This window comes from Cornus florida, unplaced genomic scaffold (genome assembly GCF_030987335.1).
Source record: "Cornus florida cultivar Cherokee Brave unplaced genomic scaffold, ASM3098733v1 CherokeeBrave_3.0.0_Hap2_Chr03, whole genome shotgun sequence".
Taxonomy (NCBI): Eukaryota; Viridiplantae; Streptophyta; class Magnoliopsida; order Cornales; family Cornaceae; genus Cornus; species Cornus florida.
In genome coordinates, this window is record NW_026775573.1 from 43,735,998 (window position 1) to 43,749,686 (window position 13,689).

The 13,689-nt window shown below is 33.4% G+C and overlaps 1 pseudogene; it reads right to left on the bottom strand.

Moving 5' to 3' along the window:
* Nucleotides 1-3,474: 3,474 nt before the first annotated feature.
* LOC132301525 (transcription initiation factor TFIID subunit 6-like) lies at nt 3,475-13,301 on the bottom strand (annotated as a pseudogene).
* Between the last annotated feature and the right edge of the window lie 388 nt (nt 13,302-13,689).

Sequence of the window (13,689 nt, forward strand, 5' to 3'; positions counted from 1 at the left end):
TGTACCACCCTACCACCGCTTTTGTCCTTTTCCCAAAAATATCTTCAAAATATCTTAGATTTGTTTTTATCCAAAAGGCGCCGCCATTCAGGATCGATCCAATTTCAGTTCAATAGATCTCAGTCATGTTCGATCGAACCAACCTCAAGTTCGATCGATCGAACTTTCTAAATCCCGAGAAAATCCAAATTCCAGCTCACTAAAAGTTGTCTCATATCCAATCATTGAGGAATATTTGTTGTACGAGCCTAGCTCATTTAGGGTGATTTTTGACCTACCTATATAAAGAATATGAGCTACTTTTTTGAAGAGATTGATATACTTATTCTTAGACACACTTAGAGAGCTACAGCCTTAGAGAGGAAGAAAAGAAAGGAGGAGGCTAGAAACACCATTGGAGACTCTTCATCTACCAAGGAGCAAATCTCTACCATGGAGTTATCCCTTGAGGGTTAGAGGACACCATCCATGAGTGGCTAGACATCCTCTTGGGGCTAGAGTTAGCCCTCAGCATACTTTCTACATCTTGATTTATGTATTTTTTAGGGGATTTGTATTGTAATACTTGTTTTGACATATTTATATATTTAGATCTTGTTTATTCAATGATTTGTATGGTTTAATGCTTCCAATTGATCATTTCATTCTATCCACATGTCTACGTATACTAGAATAGATGTTCATGTGTTTGCCTCTATTTCTTGTGTTGTTGATGCATATTTATGTGTATTAATGCTATAGATCTAGAGATTGTCAAGGCATAGTGCTTAATGGAGTGTCCTTGTGGTTTATTTGATGGTTCATACTTATTTCTTGATGGATTGTGCCTCTCCCTTAGTTTAATTAGTTTAATTTCATATCATTAGCTTAGCTGTAGTGTAGTAGTAGTTAGATGTTAAATGGAGGACAATTCATGCTTGTTGTTTGATTTCCATACTCATGAATGCAAGTGGCATATTGCTCTAATTTTGTGTTGTGTTTGGTTGTGAGCTTAAAGAAATGATTAATGGCTTAATTTGATATTTTGTGCTATCTACTATGTTACTTAGACAATATATGCTTAATTTGTCATCCATGCTTGTTGAAACAACCACACACACACCATTATTACAATACATGCATTTCCCCTCATTAATCATTCATTAAAGGTGTAAAAGAGTTGTGTTTAGTGGTGATCTCTAAAGCCCAAGATCTCTCACTCTCTTATTTTACCTCTATTGCATTATTGTTTACTTTAATTTAATTGCATCTTAGCCTAACTCGACCACCAACCAATCTTTTGATCACTCGACCTACCAACCTTAATCTTAATTCCACAACCTTTTGCGACCCTTACAATCCCTTGGGACGATCCCTACTCACCCTTGCTATATTTTTAGTTAGTGGTAGTAGTGGCATTTATAAATGTAAAACTTGGTCACACTCACTTGCACACAAATTTGGTCGGAGCGGCGACCACCCGCCACCTACCATCTCATTAACTTGACAAGTAGCCAAATTCCAATGTTCAGAGATGGTTTCAACCCTAATATGAAATCTTTTAGGTAAAGACCTTAAGATTTTCTTACAGATTTTTTTATCACTAACTTTTTTCCCTGAGTGGCGCAGTTTAGAAATTATTTCAAGAAGATTAGAATAAAAGTCAAAAAAGGATTCATTTTCCTTCATCACAATGTTGCCAAATTTATAAGAGAGCAACTGGATTTTGGACAACTTCACTTTTGAAGTTCCTTCATGAGTAACCTACAAAATATCCCAAGCTTCTTTAGCAGTTTTACAATCAGAAATTCTAGCATATTCAGATGGAACAACAAAATTAATAATTGAATATAAAGCTTTGCCGTTAGCATCATTACGCTCAGTTTCAATAGCAGTAAAAGCAAAAGTATCTTTTAACTCTTTGACTATCTTACCATCCACAGTTGTATCTATTGTAGGAGCTGTATAGTCAGTTTCAACTATAGCCCAAGTTTTACCACCAGAATTTTGCAAATAGGCTCTCATCTTTGATTTCCAAAAATTGTAATTATCTCCTTTAAATAAAGGACCACGTTGATTAGAACCACCTTCTTTCAACGCATAAGACATGATGTCAAAAACAATTTTTGAAAAACACAACAAAACTAAACTTTCCAACAAGGATCAACTCAGTGTATAGAGATCTGCTCTGATACCAAATTGTGAGTCGTATGCAGCGGAAATTACTTAGAAAGTTTTTGTTTGTTCTAGAAAACAAATTTATGTCCTTAACTTTGCTTATTTTATGTTTTAACATGTAAACAGTTAATCACATGTAGATAAAATAATACAGAGTATAAAGTTAAAGATGACACCAGGATTTTAGCGAGGAAACCCCAGTTGATAAAATATGTCAACTGTTATGGGAAAAACCTCGTGAACTATGCAGTCCAAAGTAAACCAATCCATTATATATGCTTGAAACAAAGTATACCGAACTTTGACTCTAGCGCACACCCTATCGTTCTACACCACATCAACCGCTGACGATCCTCTGGCTTTGCGACTTCTCGTCCAACAGCAACTTGATCTCAGACTGACACTTGATATTTGTAGAAAAGTAGTAGGTAGATTAGATAACACTCCACGAATGCTCTAACCCTTTCAAAGTGTGACTGCGCTTACTTCTGTTCTTCAATCGTCTGAATGATATAGAAGAAAATCTACTTTGTCTGATCGTTGTAGATACAACAGTATGATCACGATCAGGATTCGAACTCCACAACTCAAACCTAACTAGGTGACTATGTGTATGTTTTAGGAAGACTACAGAAAAATCAACTTTGATTTTCTGAGAGAAAGAAACTTCCTAAGGCTTTAAAAATATTGAATCTGTATAACAAAGCCATGAGTAAACCTTATATATGACATGGCTTATATAGAGGTTGCAAAGTCCTATTCCTTCATAAAATAAAGGAAATCTTGTGCATAGGACTTTGGAAGGAAAATAGAATCAAAAAGGGATTCAGCAGAACAAGGTAACAAGGAAACCTGTTGTCTTCAGGACTTGTGGAACCAGTTCCCATTTTTGCTACCGGATCCCAAAGGACAATGAGTAATCTTCGAAGTGTAGATTCTGGAACCGGTTCCCAAATCTTGAACAGGTTCCCACTTGACAGAATCCAACCTCAATGTGGATTGTCTATATTTTTGGAACCCTTATAATATACTTTGTATATTATTGTCCTAAGTGGGAAACAATGTCCTACATCAGTGTTCTTTCCTTTTGATGATCAACCAATACTTTCCTTTTCAGTGCAAACTTCCAACTCCGCAGTGGAGGTCAAGTTAAATATGGTAACTGGAATTACAACTTGACTAGGACTTGTTTTGTTAGTGAAATATGCCAATTTACAAAAATATATCTCACATTGTTTAAATGACCTATATAATACATTCCTCTACATTGAATTCAATCTACTGCAAGTGTTTGAATTTAAGTTTTACATGAATAAGAAATGACGTGTTAATTTCCAGAGAAGAATGCGAATTTTTTCTTTATTTCGTAAAATACTAAAACTAATCCTTACAACGGCTGTTTACTCCAAATTGTCACAAAAGCAATGACATCTCAGAAGTTGGAATGAATGAGAAAATGCTTTCACCAAATAGCTCAAACAAGGACGACAAAAGATGGCTAGAGTTCAGGTCATCCTTCCAAGCCCGAGCAAGGAAAGCTGACATCTTCAAAGACTGGTTGTCACCCTTATCTCTTCTACCTCTACTAACTGAAATGTTGTCGTTCGGGTATTGTCGAAAAGATGAAGATGGCCCCACATCAGAATCAGATAAAGAAGCAGGAACACTTGTTTCTATCTGCATGTCAGATGTTGAGTTGTTTGACAATGCAACCATTGGGCCATCCATTGCAACTCTCTTCAAGGGAGGCTGTTGCTCCAACTGCTCTTCAAGGGAGGCTGTTGCTCCAACTACTCATCGCTTGCCTTGCGTTTATCTTGATGAATTAAAAAGAAAAAATAAGGGCCAACCTGAATATATTATTTCTATTCCTTAGAAGGTATCATAATAAATCTCATTTAAACAATCATAACGAAGCCACCAAACATTGGTTAAATACTTCAATGTCTAAACTGCTACAAGGCATATGAACACAGTAAATTTGTACGTGTAGATGGTTTAACAGTTCATGAAACTCTTACCCAGTCTTCTAGTTATAACCCTTCCATTAACCCTCCAGACAACATCTGTGGATGGGGGTACTAAAGGGGGAAACATCTTGAGCAGCCTCGTGGTATCAATCACATACCTGAAAGACATCATACCATAAATTAATACAAGCAGTGTACTAATAAATTAATACCATTTTAAGGAATTGGTTAGTTGTCGAATAACAAGTAATAGTAGTAGATAGTTTTCGATGAAAGAAAGAGAACAAAGAATAAAATAATTGTAATTAGTATTCGTGATGCATTGTTGTATTAGATCGAGATCCAAAGGTTCATTCTGGATCTAACTTTAAGGATGAGGCTTTATAATAAGGAAAGATAGAATGTCTAACCTATAGAAGAAAAGATAATAGGAATTAGTAGTGGAATCTAGTTGGACCAAAATAAAGATTTTATTTTTTTGAGTGATCGTGTGATCATTTTTTCCTCATTCATTTAAGATATTATGTGAATGAATCTAATGAGTTAAAATGGAAGTAAGGGAAAAACTTTTATAAGGTTGTGGTTCATTCTAAAATTGAAAGTAGATTCAATACAATTCAAAAATGAAAAAAAAAAAAAAATGATCAAAATATAAATGATTTTCCAGTTTTATTCCATAGTGATTCAGAAAGAGTTTCATTTTTGAATGAAGTTCCACGGCACGGTTCTTATTCTTAGAAGTTTACCCAAGAGTTGTTCAACGAATCCGTTGGTTGGAATCACGGTATGGGTAGACGTCACAGATGATAAATCAAAAGTTTTCAATTGAACTTTTTCTTTCAATTGGTCTTTTTGCTTATCCTCTTATCTTGCAAAAACGGAAACTTAGGTAAATGATTTATAAACATATGTATGAACAGAGCATATTTCATTTAGTTCTTTTATGCCTACTATAACTAGTTATTTCGGTTTTCTACTAACGGCTTTAACTATAACCTCGGCTCTATTTATTGGTCTGAGCAAGATACAACTTATTTGAAATTAATTCAATGAACAATTCATAGTATTCTATAGTTACTTACCACATCAATTGTCAATTCTTAGTTATTGAGATTCAGGGGAATTCGGATTAATATTTAGGAATAGATATTACCTCTTTTTTTTTCCTTTCAAACAAATTGAAATGATTGAAGTTTTTCTATTTGGAATCATGTTAGGTATTCCTATTACCCATTTTTTTTGTTTCGTTTAACACCCTTAGAAAGAATTGGATTCTTTCTTTTAAAACTCTTAGAACTATAAAAGACTTATTTTTCAATTGACCAATTTGATTTTCAAGTTCCTTAAAAATGGGTTCAAAAAAAGAAGGCCATTTTCGAGGAGAACCAAAAGGAAGGTCAGTTTCCATTCCCCAAACTGTTAAAAAACAAAAATCGGCTTTTTGTACTTTTCCTTTCTTTTTCATTCGATCTTTATGGAAGGGCCGTAGCTTTGGTTTGTGCCAAGGTTTTAGACAGAAAGGGAATAAGATTTTTATTTGAATACCATCTAGTAACCAATTTTTCGGAAATTCTGTTTCTGATAATTAAACACCGTTATAGGTGCATTTAACATGCATTTTGCCAGCCCATTCTTTTAAATCCTTAGACCACTCGGGAAATTGCAATAATAAAATACGGCCAATATTTTTAGCTATTATCAATGAAGGTAATATAATATATTTTCTAAAAATCGATTGAGTTACTAACATGGAACCTCTTATTACTTGAGAAAGCGGAATGGTATCCCAGGCTTCTGCTATTTCTATCTGCGTTTTCTCCTTTCATTTGTTCTCTTCTTCTTTTTTTCCCTTCTTTTATTGGTTCTTCTGTATAATCTAAATTTTTGAATTCTTCTTTTTTTCCCATCCCATTTTTAAAAATTAGTTTCATTAGTGTGGAGATATCAAAAGAAAAAAGGAGAGATTTGTCTATTATGTCCAAAAAAAGGGGGGAATGCACATTTGCTTGAAATAGTTCCTCAATAACTATTTTACGTCTTTGAGCGCGTATAGAACCTTTGATTATGTTTCGATGAAAATCTGATTGTTGTGAATAACGTATTAAAGCCATTTCATCTTTTTTATTAGAATTTTCAGTCTCAATATCGATATTTTGTTGGTTATTAGTAAAAATCACTACACGTTTCGCTTTTCTTGAGCAAATCTGCTGTTGCACCGTCCCGTCTTCTTCATTTTCTCTTTCTTGCGGTTGTTCCAAATCGTTGATTAATTTGTATGACCATCGAGGAACTTTTTTAATGATTTCTTGTATTTCAATAGATTTTTTTCTCATTTTTTGATCATTAGGATCATTTATACTTCCATTGAATAAAAAATTCAAAAATTTTGCTCCGTCAATTCTTTTGTCTATTGATAATTATTTTTTATCAAATGTATTTATTTTTTGTTCAAATTCTCAATAATCTATATTAGTAAAAAGGATACTGTGAATCTTATTTATCCAAATTTTTTCTATAAAATTTTCTATGTAAGTTTCATTTATGATTGAAGGTGAAAACCATTTTTTAATTGTTCCACCTTCAAAAAAGGATCATACATTTTAGGCAAATATTCTTGCCTAGTTTCATCATTACACAATCTAATTTTTTTTTCAAGTAAATTCAAAGAAAGGGATCCTCCATCTTGAACCTCGATTCATTTTATAAATTCGTTGCTTAAGTTCTTACTTTTTTCTTCATTAGTATAAATCCAATTATTGTATAGTTCGTCAGGGGAGTTTTCTATTGTGTACAAAGACATCTTTTGTTTTTTTGTATCATTTCCCAAAAGGTTGACAAACTGGCATGTATAAAAAAAATATTGTGACATTTCATTTCTTACAGCCTTTTCAAAGTGTTGGTTTTTTATATATCGCAATGGTCGATTCCATCAGTTATAGTCGAAAAGAAGAATCACAAGCAATTTTTCAAACCAGAAGGGGTATTTATTTTCTTCTATATAATTTTCTTTATTTTCAAATATTTTTAACTTCGAATTTTCTTGATTCCCATCCAAATAAGAAGTCTCAGAAATTGGGCTATGTTGATAGCATGTCTCTTTAAAGTGAATGTGGAATTCGTCCGTTGTTTTTTTCCTTTCCATTCACTCGGATCTCTTCCGTTTTACCGATTTTGTCCGGATCCTCCTTTTCTTCCCAAAAAAGGGAAGTATACTCACCAGCAAGGCCCCATAAACACGCCAAGCTTCATGCCTTTTCATCTCATTTTTTTGCTACTCAAGAAGCATCTCTGGTTCAAGAAATTGCACGTATGTTTCAAGATTTGGCAGTATAAGAAGGCGGACCTGCTCATGACTTGAGAAGCATCAGAAACTGCTTAAAATTTTATGTACAAATGAAAAAGATGTCACCACTTCCTCCCCCAAGAAAAATTTGAACAGAAAGCACATATACTGATGTTAATCAGTACTTTATTCATGAGAACAAAGATACTGATAGAAATGATAAGAAACAAAGGCAATCATTACAAAATTATCCATTCTTATTTCTGTAATTTGATGGTGGCAAAAGGAAAAGAGAAGAAGATACAGAAGAAATTTTTTTTAAGATATTCTCCTTTCAGGTTAAAATTATATTCCAAAGCTAGAGAGTTTTTGAGAGAAAAGAAGGAAGAAGGAAAAACACTTCAAAGTTTTAGAGTTGTACAAAATCTTGCACTATTGTTTTCCTTGGTACAACATGGGAGAAATTCAAAAACCCTTCCCTTCCTCTCTTCTTCTCTCTATTATTACTCTTCTCCAATTCTTCCCTTGAATTGAAAATGGGTTCACTTAATATTAATGAATATCACAAGCAGGTTTGATCAATGGTCCTTACAACTAGCTTCCAAATAGACATTTAACACTTAGAATTATTATTCATGACAAGAGTACGAAAGCAGAAAATACCACATTAGGTCCTAGAGCCGCTAATCCTTGAATAGCACCATAGTGTTGTGCCAATGCCCGTTTTGGGTCCAAGAAAGCAAGAAGCAATGTTTTTGTCAAACGTGTCTGGAGATTATTATAAACGTGTCCAAATCTGCAAAATGATAGAAATTAAATTCCAAGAGCAAAACATCAAATCTAAAGATAAGATTTCAGACATGAATGGCAAGTATATTTTCTTTCTTGTATAAGTAAAAGACATGTACCTGTGTTTTAAATGCTACGAACCCTAAATTTCCACTTTGGGGGTGGCAGGAGATACCACTCAAGCTATGAAACGCAGATATGAACACAAGACACAGGTATGACACAATATGGCACAGCGATACGCCAAGTCCCAAAAAAATAGGACATGGCCACAGAAGGGATCTAACAAGAAAATAATATTGTATATATATATAATGATTTTCCCTTCTTTTTTTTCTTTTGATAAGTAAAAATCATTAATCCAATAACTAAGTTGGAGCTTAGAGTTGGATGGATGTTGTTTCTAATTTCTGAACTTCATATTATTTTTAATTAACCTATTATATGTTCTAAAATTGCATTGGAACTCTATTACTTTTAAAATAATTGCAAAATTGCCTCGTCATGTCCAACTATAAAATAAATACATAACTAAACAAATTCAAACTCAAAAACACTCCAAGCATTATCTGAGTCCGCCACAGCACGCACTAGAGGGGTGCCTTTGCTTCCTAAGCTAACAGCTGATGGTACAAATGGCAAATATATATTAGGGCGCTATTTTGTTTTCTTTCTCTTTTTCGTTTTTCCCAAATCTCTCAAGGCTAATTTATGCAGTAGTCAGTAAACCAGTTAGGGAAGCATGTTGGTTGACTGAGTTTTGTCAGGTCAATTAAAGCATTTGTCTAATTCAGTCTTGACATATTTAGACAGTGGCATAAAAACCTCGAGTTGGTTCACCATTTGAACAAATTTTATTGTTTGGGTCACAACAAGCAGTGTAGTTGCGCCAGATTTATTTGAACCAATCATGGCATAGGACAATTGACGGTTCAACGATCCGTTCATTCTGAAATTGTATCACTGACAAAGATAAAATTTAAAATCTTGGCAAGTGAAGAAGTTCTTAAAACTTATGGACATTTGCACAAGGTCAAAAGCGAAATCACAATCAAGTGTACTATATTAGATCTGTTATATTAAAATAATGCCTGTTTGGTAGGAAGGACAAGGGGGCTTCCATAGTTTGGAAGAGTGGAGATAGGGAGGGAAGAAATGATGGATGAGCCATCGTTCCTACCCCACCAAATTTGATCCATCGAGTGGACGGAAGAGAGGAGAGGAGCAGCAAATCTATTATAAATTTATTTATTGAAATTACTACCCTTCATAATTATCTGATATAACTAACCCCTATTACTACCTAGTACCTTCAAATGAGTACCATAGATATTGATGGATGTAATGGTAAATAGATTTTAAAACTCTCTTCCCTTCTCTCCTAACAAAGAAAGTAAGTTATTACCTTCCCTTTACTTCCGTTCAACCAAACAAACAGAGGGAAAGTCACTATCCCTTCCCTAGGGATGCCTCGTGTATCCCTCTTTCTCTCCCTTCCATCCATGTCTTTCTTTCCTACCAAATGGAGCATAAGGCACTCACTTCCTCTGTATCCACAAAATAAAACAAAAAGTCTCACCTTTTGCATATTGAAGCAACAAGGTTTGCTGTGAAGTCTCTAAGTTCCCAGTGGTTGTCTGCAAATCCATTCCCTAATCTTTTTGCAACAAGGCAGGTAACAACTGAAGGCATCAACTGGTGAAGCTGATAAAGAAAAGAATGCATGATAAGATAGATATGGTAATTGGTGACAGAGTAGATCAATTTTCTATTTTATTTATTTATTATTTTTTAATGCTCTTATAGTTGGTGTGTGAACTTTACTACTAAATTTGTTCACTTAAGCACGTCTAACTTGATCAAGCTTTAAAGTCAGGTATTGCTCACTGACTTGAGCCCTGAAGTTGACTTAGTTGAGCAGTATCAGATCGGCATCAGGAGATGCGCAAAGATAAACTACATAAAAGGCAATTCTAGAAAAGAAACTATGAAATTAAAATTTCATCAATATTACAGAACAGTTGAATAATCAATTACAGATGCAATCCCAAACTACAAAATAATGTGATGAGCTAAATAAATACAAATCAGTAACCATCCACATAATCTTCAATCCTCTGACCATCCTCATTATTCCCCTCAACACCACTCTCATCTTCAATACCCTTTTCAGAACATTACACCATGCTCGCATCCAATGTCAATTTTGAAGCCATTTTATAATATTGATTACAAATGAAAACCAACTATGAGAAATAATTGTCAACATTTGTTCACACTTCACAAGCATAAGTTATAAACATTTTTCAACAAATATTACATTTATTCAACTTTATTTTAGTCTTATTTACCTTTATACTACAAGGTTATATACCTAGATCTAAGATTATAAGTTCACATAATGATATTAGGTAAAAAAAAAAAGTTGAAACAAAATCTTGCCTGCACGTTTGATGGAAGAGAGTAGTAAAACCTAACCTAAAAGAAGGTTGATTAAAGCTTCAATGAAGATTCGAACCATAGTTGTTAAAGGCTCAAGGCGCACAAAAGCGTAAATGCCTCCTAGAGCCTAAGGCGCAAGGCACAAGGCGAGGCGCGCGCCCGACTGAAGTAAGACGCACATTGAAAAAAAAAAAAACAAAACCCACCCAATAAAATATTAAAGATGCAATAGTATATATAAAGATGTAAAAATCAACTAAATGAATTACTTAAGTTAAATATTGAACATAAAGATTGCAAAACAAAGTAAATCAAGTACTTAAGTTCAACAGTGAATAATCAAACATATTAAAACTAAAACAAATAAATATAAACATCATATATGGACTGCATAGCATGTTCATACATTTATATACATTCACTTATTACTTGCATATACTATATGAGATTTATCTACTGTATGAGATGTAATATATATGCATATATGGACTACATGATACCATATACCAACTGATATGTATACTACAATTTATTCCAGCAGCATAGAATTGTATACTACAATTTATTCCAGCAGCACAGATTATAAAAATATAAAAATAAATAAATAAAAGAAGAGGTTGAACTCTGAAGAGCATAAGCACAGAGAGCCAAGAGGAAGAATAAAAAAAAAAAAAAAAAAAAAAAATACCATTGAAAGACACCATTACGTTGGACAAAGATGTTTGGACTGACACTAAGGGGATCCATTACGTTGGACTAACCCAAGGATCCATTACTGATTTTTAATTAATTGTGTCCCATAATCAAATTTTAGTATAAGAAAATATTGTTGAAATTTGCGCGAGCCTTTGAGATTTTATAGAAAAAAAAAAAAAAAAAAAAAAAAAAAAAAGATGAAAAAAACTGGAGAAAGAAAAAAAAAATAAAAAGAAGACAAAAAAAAAAAAATACCATTGAAAGACACAATTACGTTGGACAAAGATGTTTGGACTGACACTAAGGGGATCCATTACGTCGGACTAACCCAAGGATCCATTACTGATTTTTAATTAATTGTGTCCCAGAATAAAATTTTAATATAAGAAAATATTGTTGAAATTTGCATGAGCCTTTGAGATTTTATAGAAAAAAAAAAAAAAAAAAAAAAAAAACTGGAGAAAGAAAAAATAAATAAAAAAAATAAAAAGAAGAAGATAAAAAATAAATAAATAAATAAATCTGCCAGGACTCAAGAGAGAGCCGAGACTCGAGAGGAGAAGAAAAAATAATAATAATAATAATAATAATAAAAAACTGGAGGAACATAAATAAATAAATATAAATAAAAAGAAGAAGAAAAAATAAATGATATAAATCTGGCGAGAAAGAGCCGAGTGTCGAGAGAAAAAAGGAAAAAGAAGAAAAAAAGAAAAAAAAAATTGACAGATCCGGTAGATCTGAGAAGAGAAGAAGAAGAGAAGAAGGAGAGAAGAAGAAGAACTTACCTGCTGAGTGTTTGCCGACGGCGCGACGCAGATCCGAGAGTCCAAGTGAGCACTGTATTGCCTTCGCTGCCTCTGTCTTCTTCTTTCCTTTGCTTCTTTTTTTTTTATTTTTTTTATTTTGCAAGGCTTTCGGCTTTGAGCTTTCTACTATATTAAGTAATAAAATAATAGAATACAATAATATAACAATACACACTTACACAGAGTCACAGACAATAAACAAACAAACAAAAAAATAAAATAGCAAAAAGTAAAAAAAACCACCATTTCATGCAGGCGCGCCTTTATAGCGCCTGTAACCTGGCACCTTGGTTGGAAAGGCGCACGCCTCTCTTAACACAGAGGCCTTATGTGTACCCAAGGTGCAAACATGGTGCCTGGAGGCGCATCCGGCGCCTTTGACAACTATGATTCGAACTCAATGAATGGAAACAGAACCTTTATTTGGTTCTCAGCCTTATAGAGTAAAGGAGGAAAGAATGAGAAAAGTGAAGAGAGAAACAGAGAAGGATGTTTGGTGGCCGACCAATCAGCATTTTGTGTCTGGTGAAAGACTTGCAATGCTGCAAATACACATCACAAGTCTCAGCTACGTCGTTTGATATGAGCTATATGTATCATTAGTTAGTAAATTATTGGGAGAACATTGCACCAAATCATGATAGTGTGTCAAAGTACAAGATTTTTTTATTTTTTATTTTTTATTTTTGACAAGTAGTATTGTACAAGATTTAAATTCCTCTATTATTCTCACTTGAAAAAATAAGAAAATTTCTATTAAAAGAACTTGATAACTTCTGATTTAGAAATTTTAACACCACAGTAGAGTATGGTTCTGAATAAAACCCCTTAATACATTGAAGGAATAAACATAATAAACTAACACAAAATGTTAAAAAGGATAATATTATATACACAATTATTGACTCAACTTTGAGAGGATTTTGCAGAAATCGAAAGTTTTATAGGTTCAAAATTAGAACAATTTTTTCCCAAATTTCCTGTGCATATCAAAACAATATATGTACATACGCATATATATGATCCAAAGTTTTACTTCCTCTACAAATTCAGAATACAAAATTTGAAGCACATAAATAGTTCGAGGAACTCAAAATTCTCACCCCCACTGGTCTTTGATTGTGTTGCTGCAACTGGAAGAACCTTTTCCGCCATATTGGAAGGAAGTGGAGGCATATTAAGATTTGTCTGTGTCGGCAACATCCGATACTATGGAGCACTCACTCTACAAACTGAACACACAAAATCAACATCACAATCTGACTTGGGCAATTTTCTGTAACTTTCTTTACATCTCTCATCAATCAAAGGGGGAGCGGCCTTAATCAAATTATAAGAAAATTACAGAAAAAAGTAAAACGTTAATCCAAACCTTCCAACAACCATAGCTAGCGTTTTGATGTAACTATCGATGATCTGGTCCCTGGAAGTGTCGTCCTCCTCGTGTTTTTCCATCACAACAAGCCAGTGATTAATTGATTTAGAAAAAAAAAAAAAAAAAAAAAAAAAAAAAAAAAAAAAAAAAAAACCATACATACAAGTC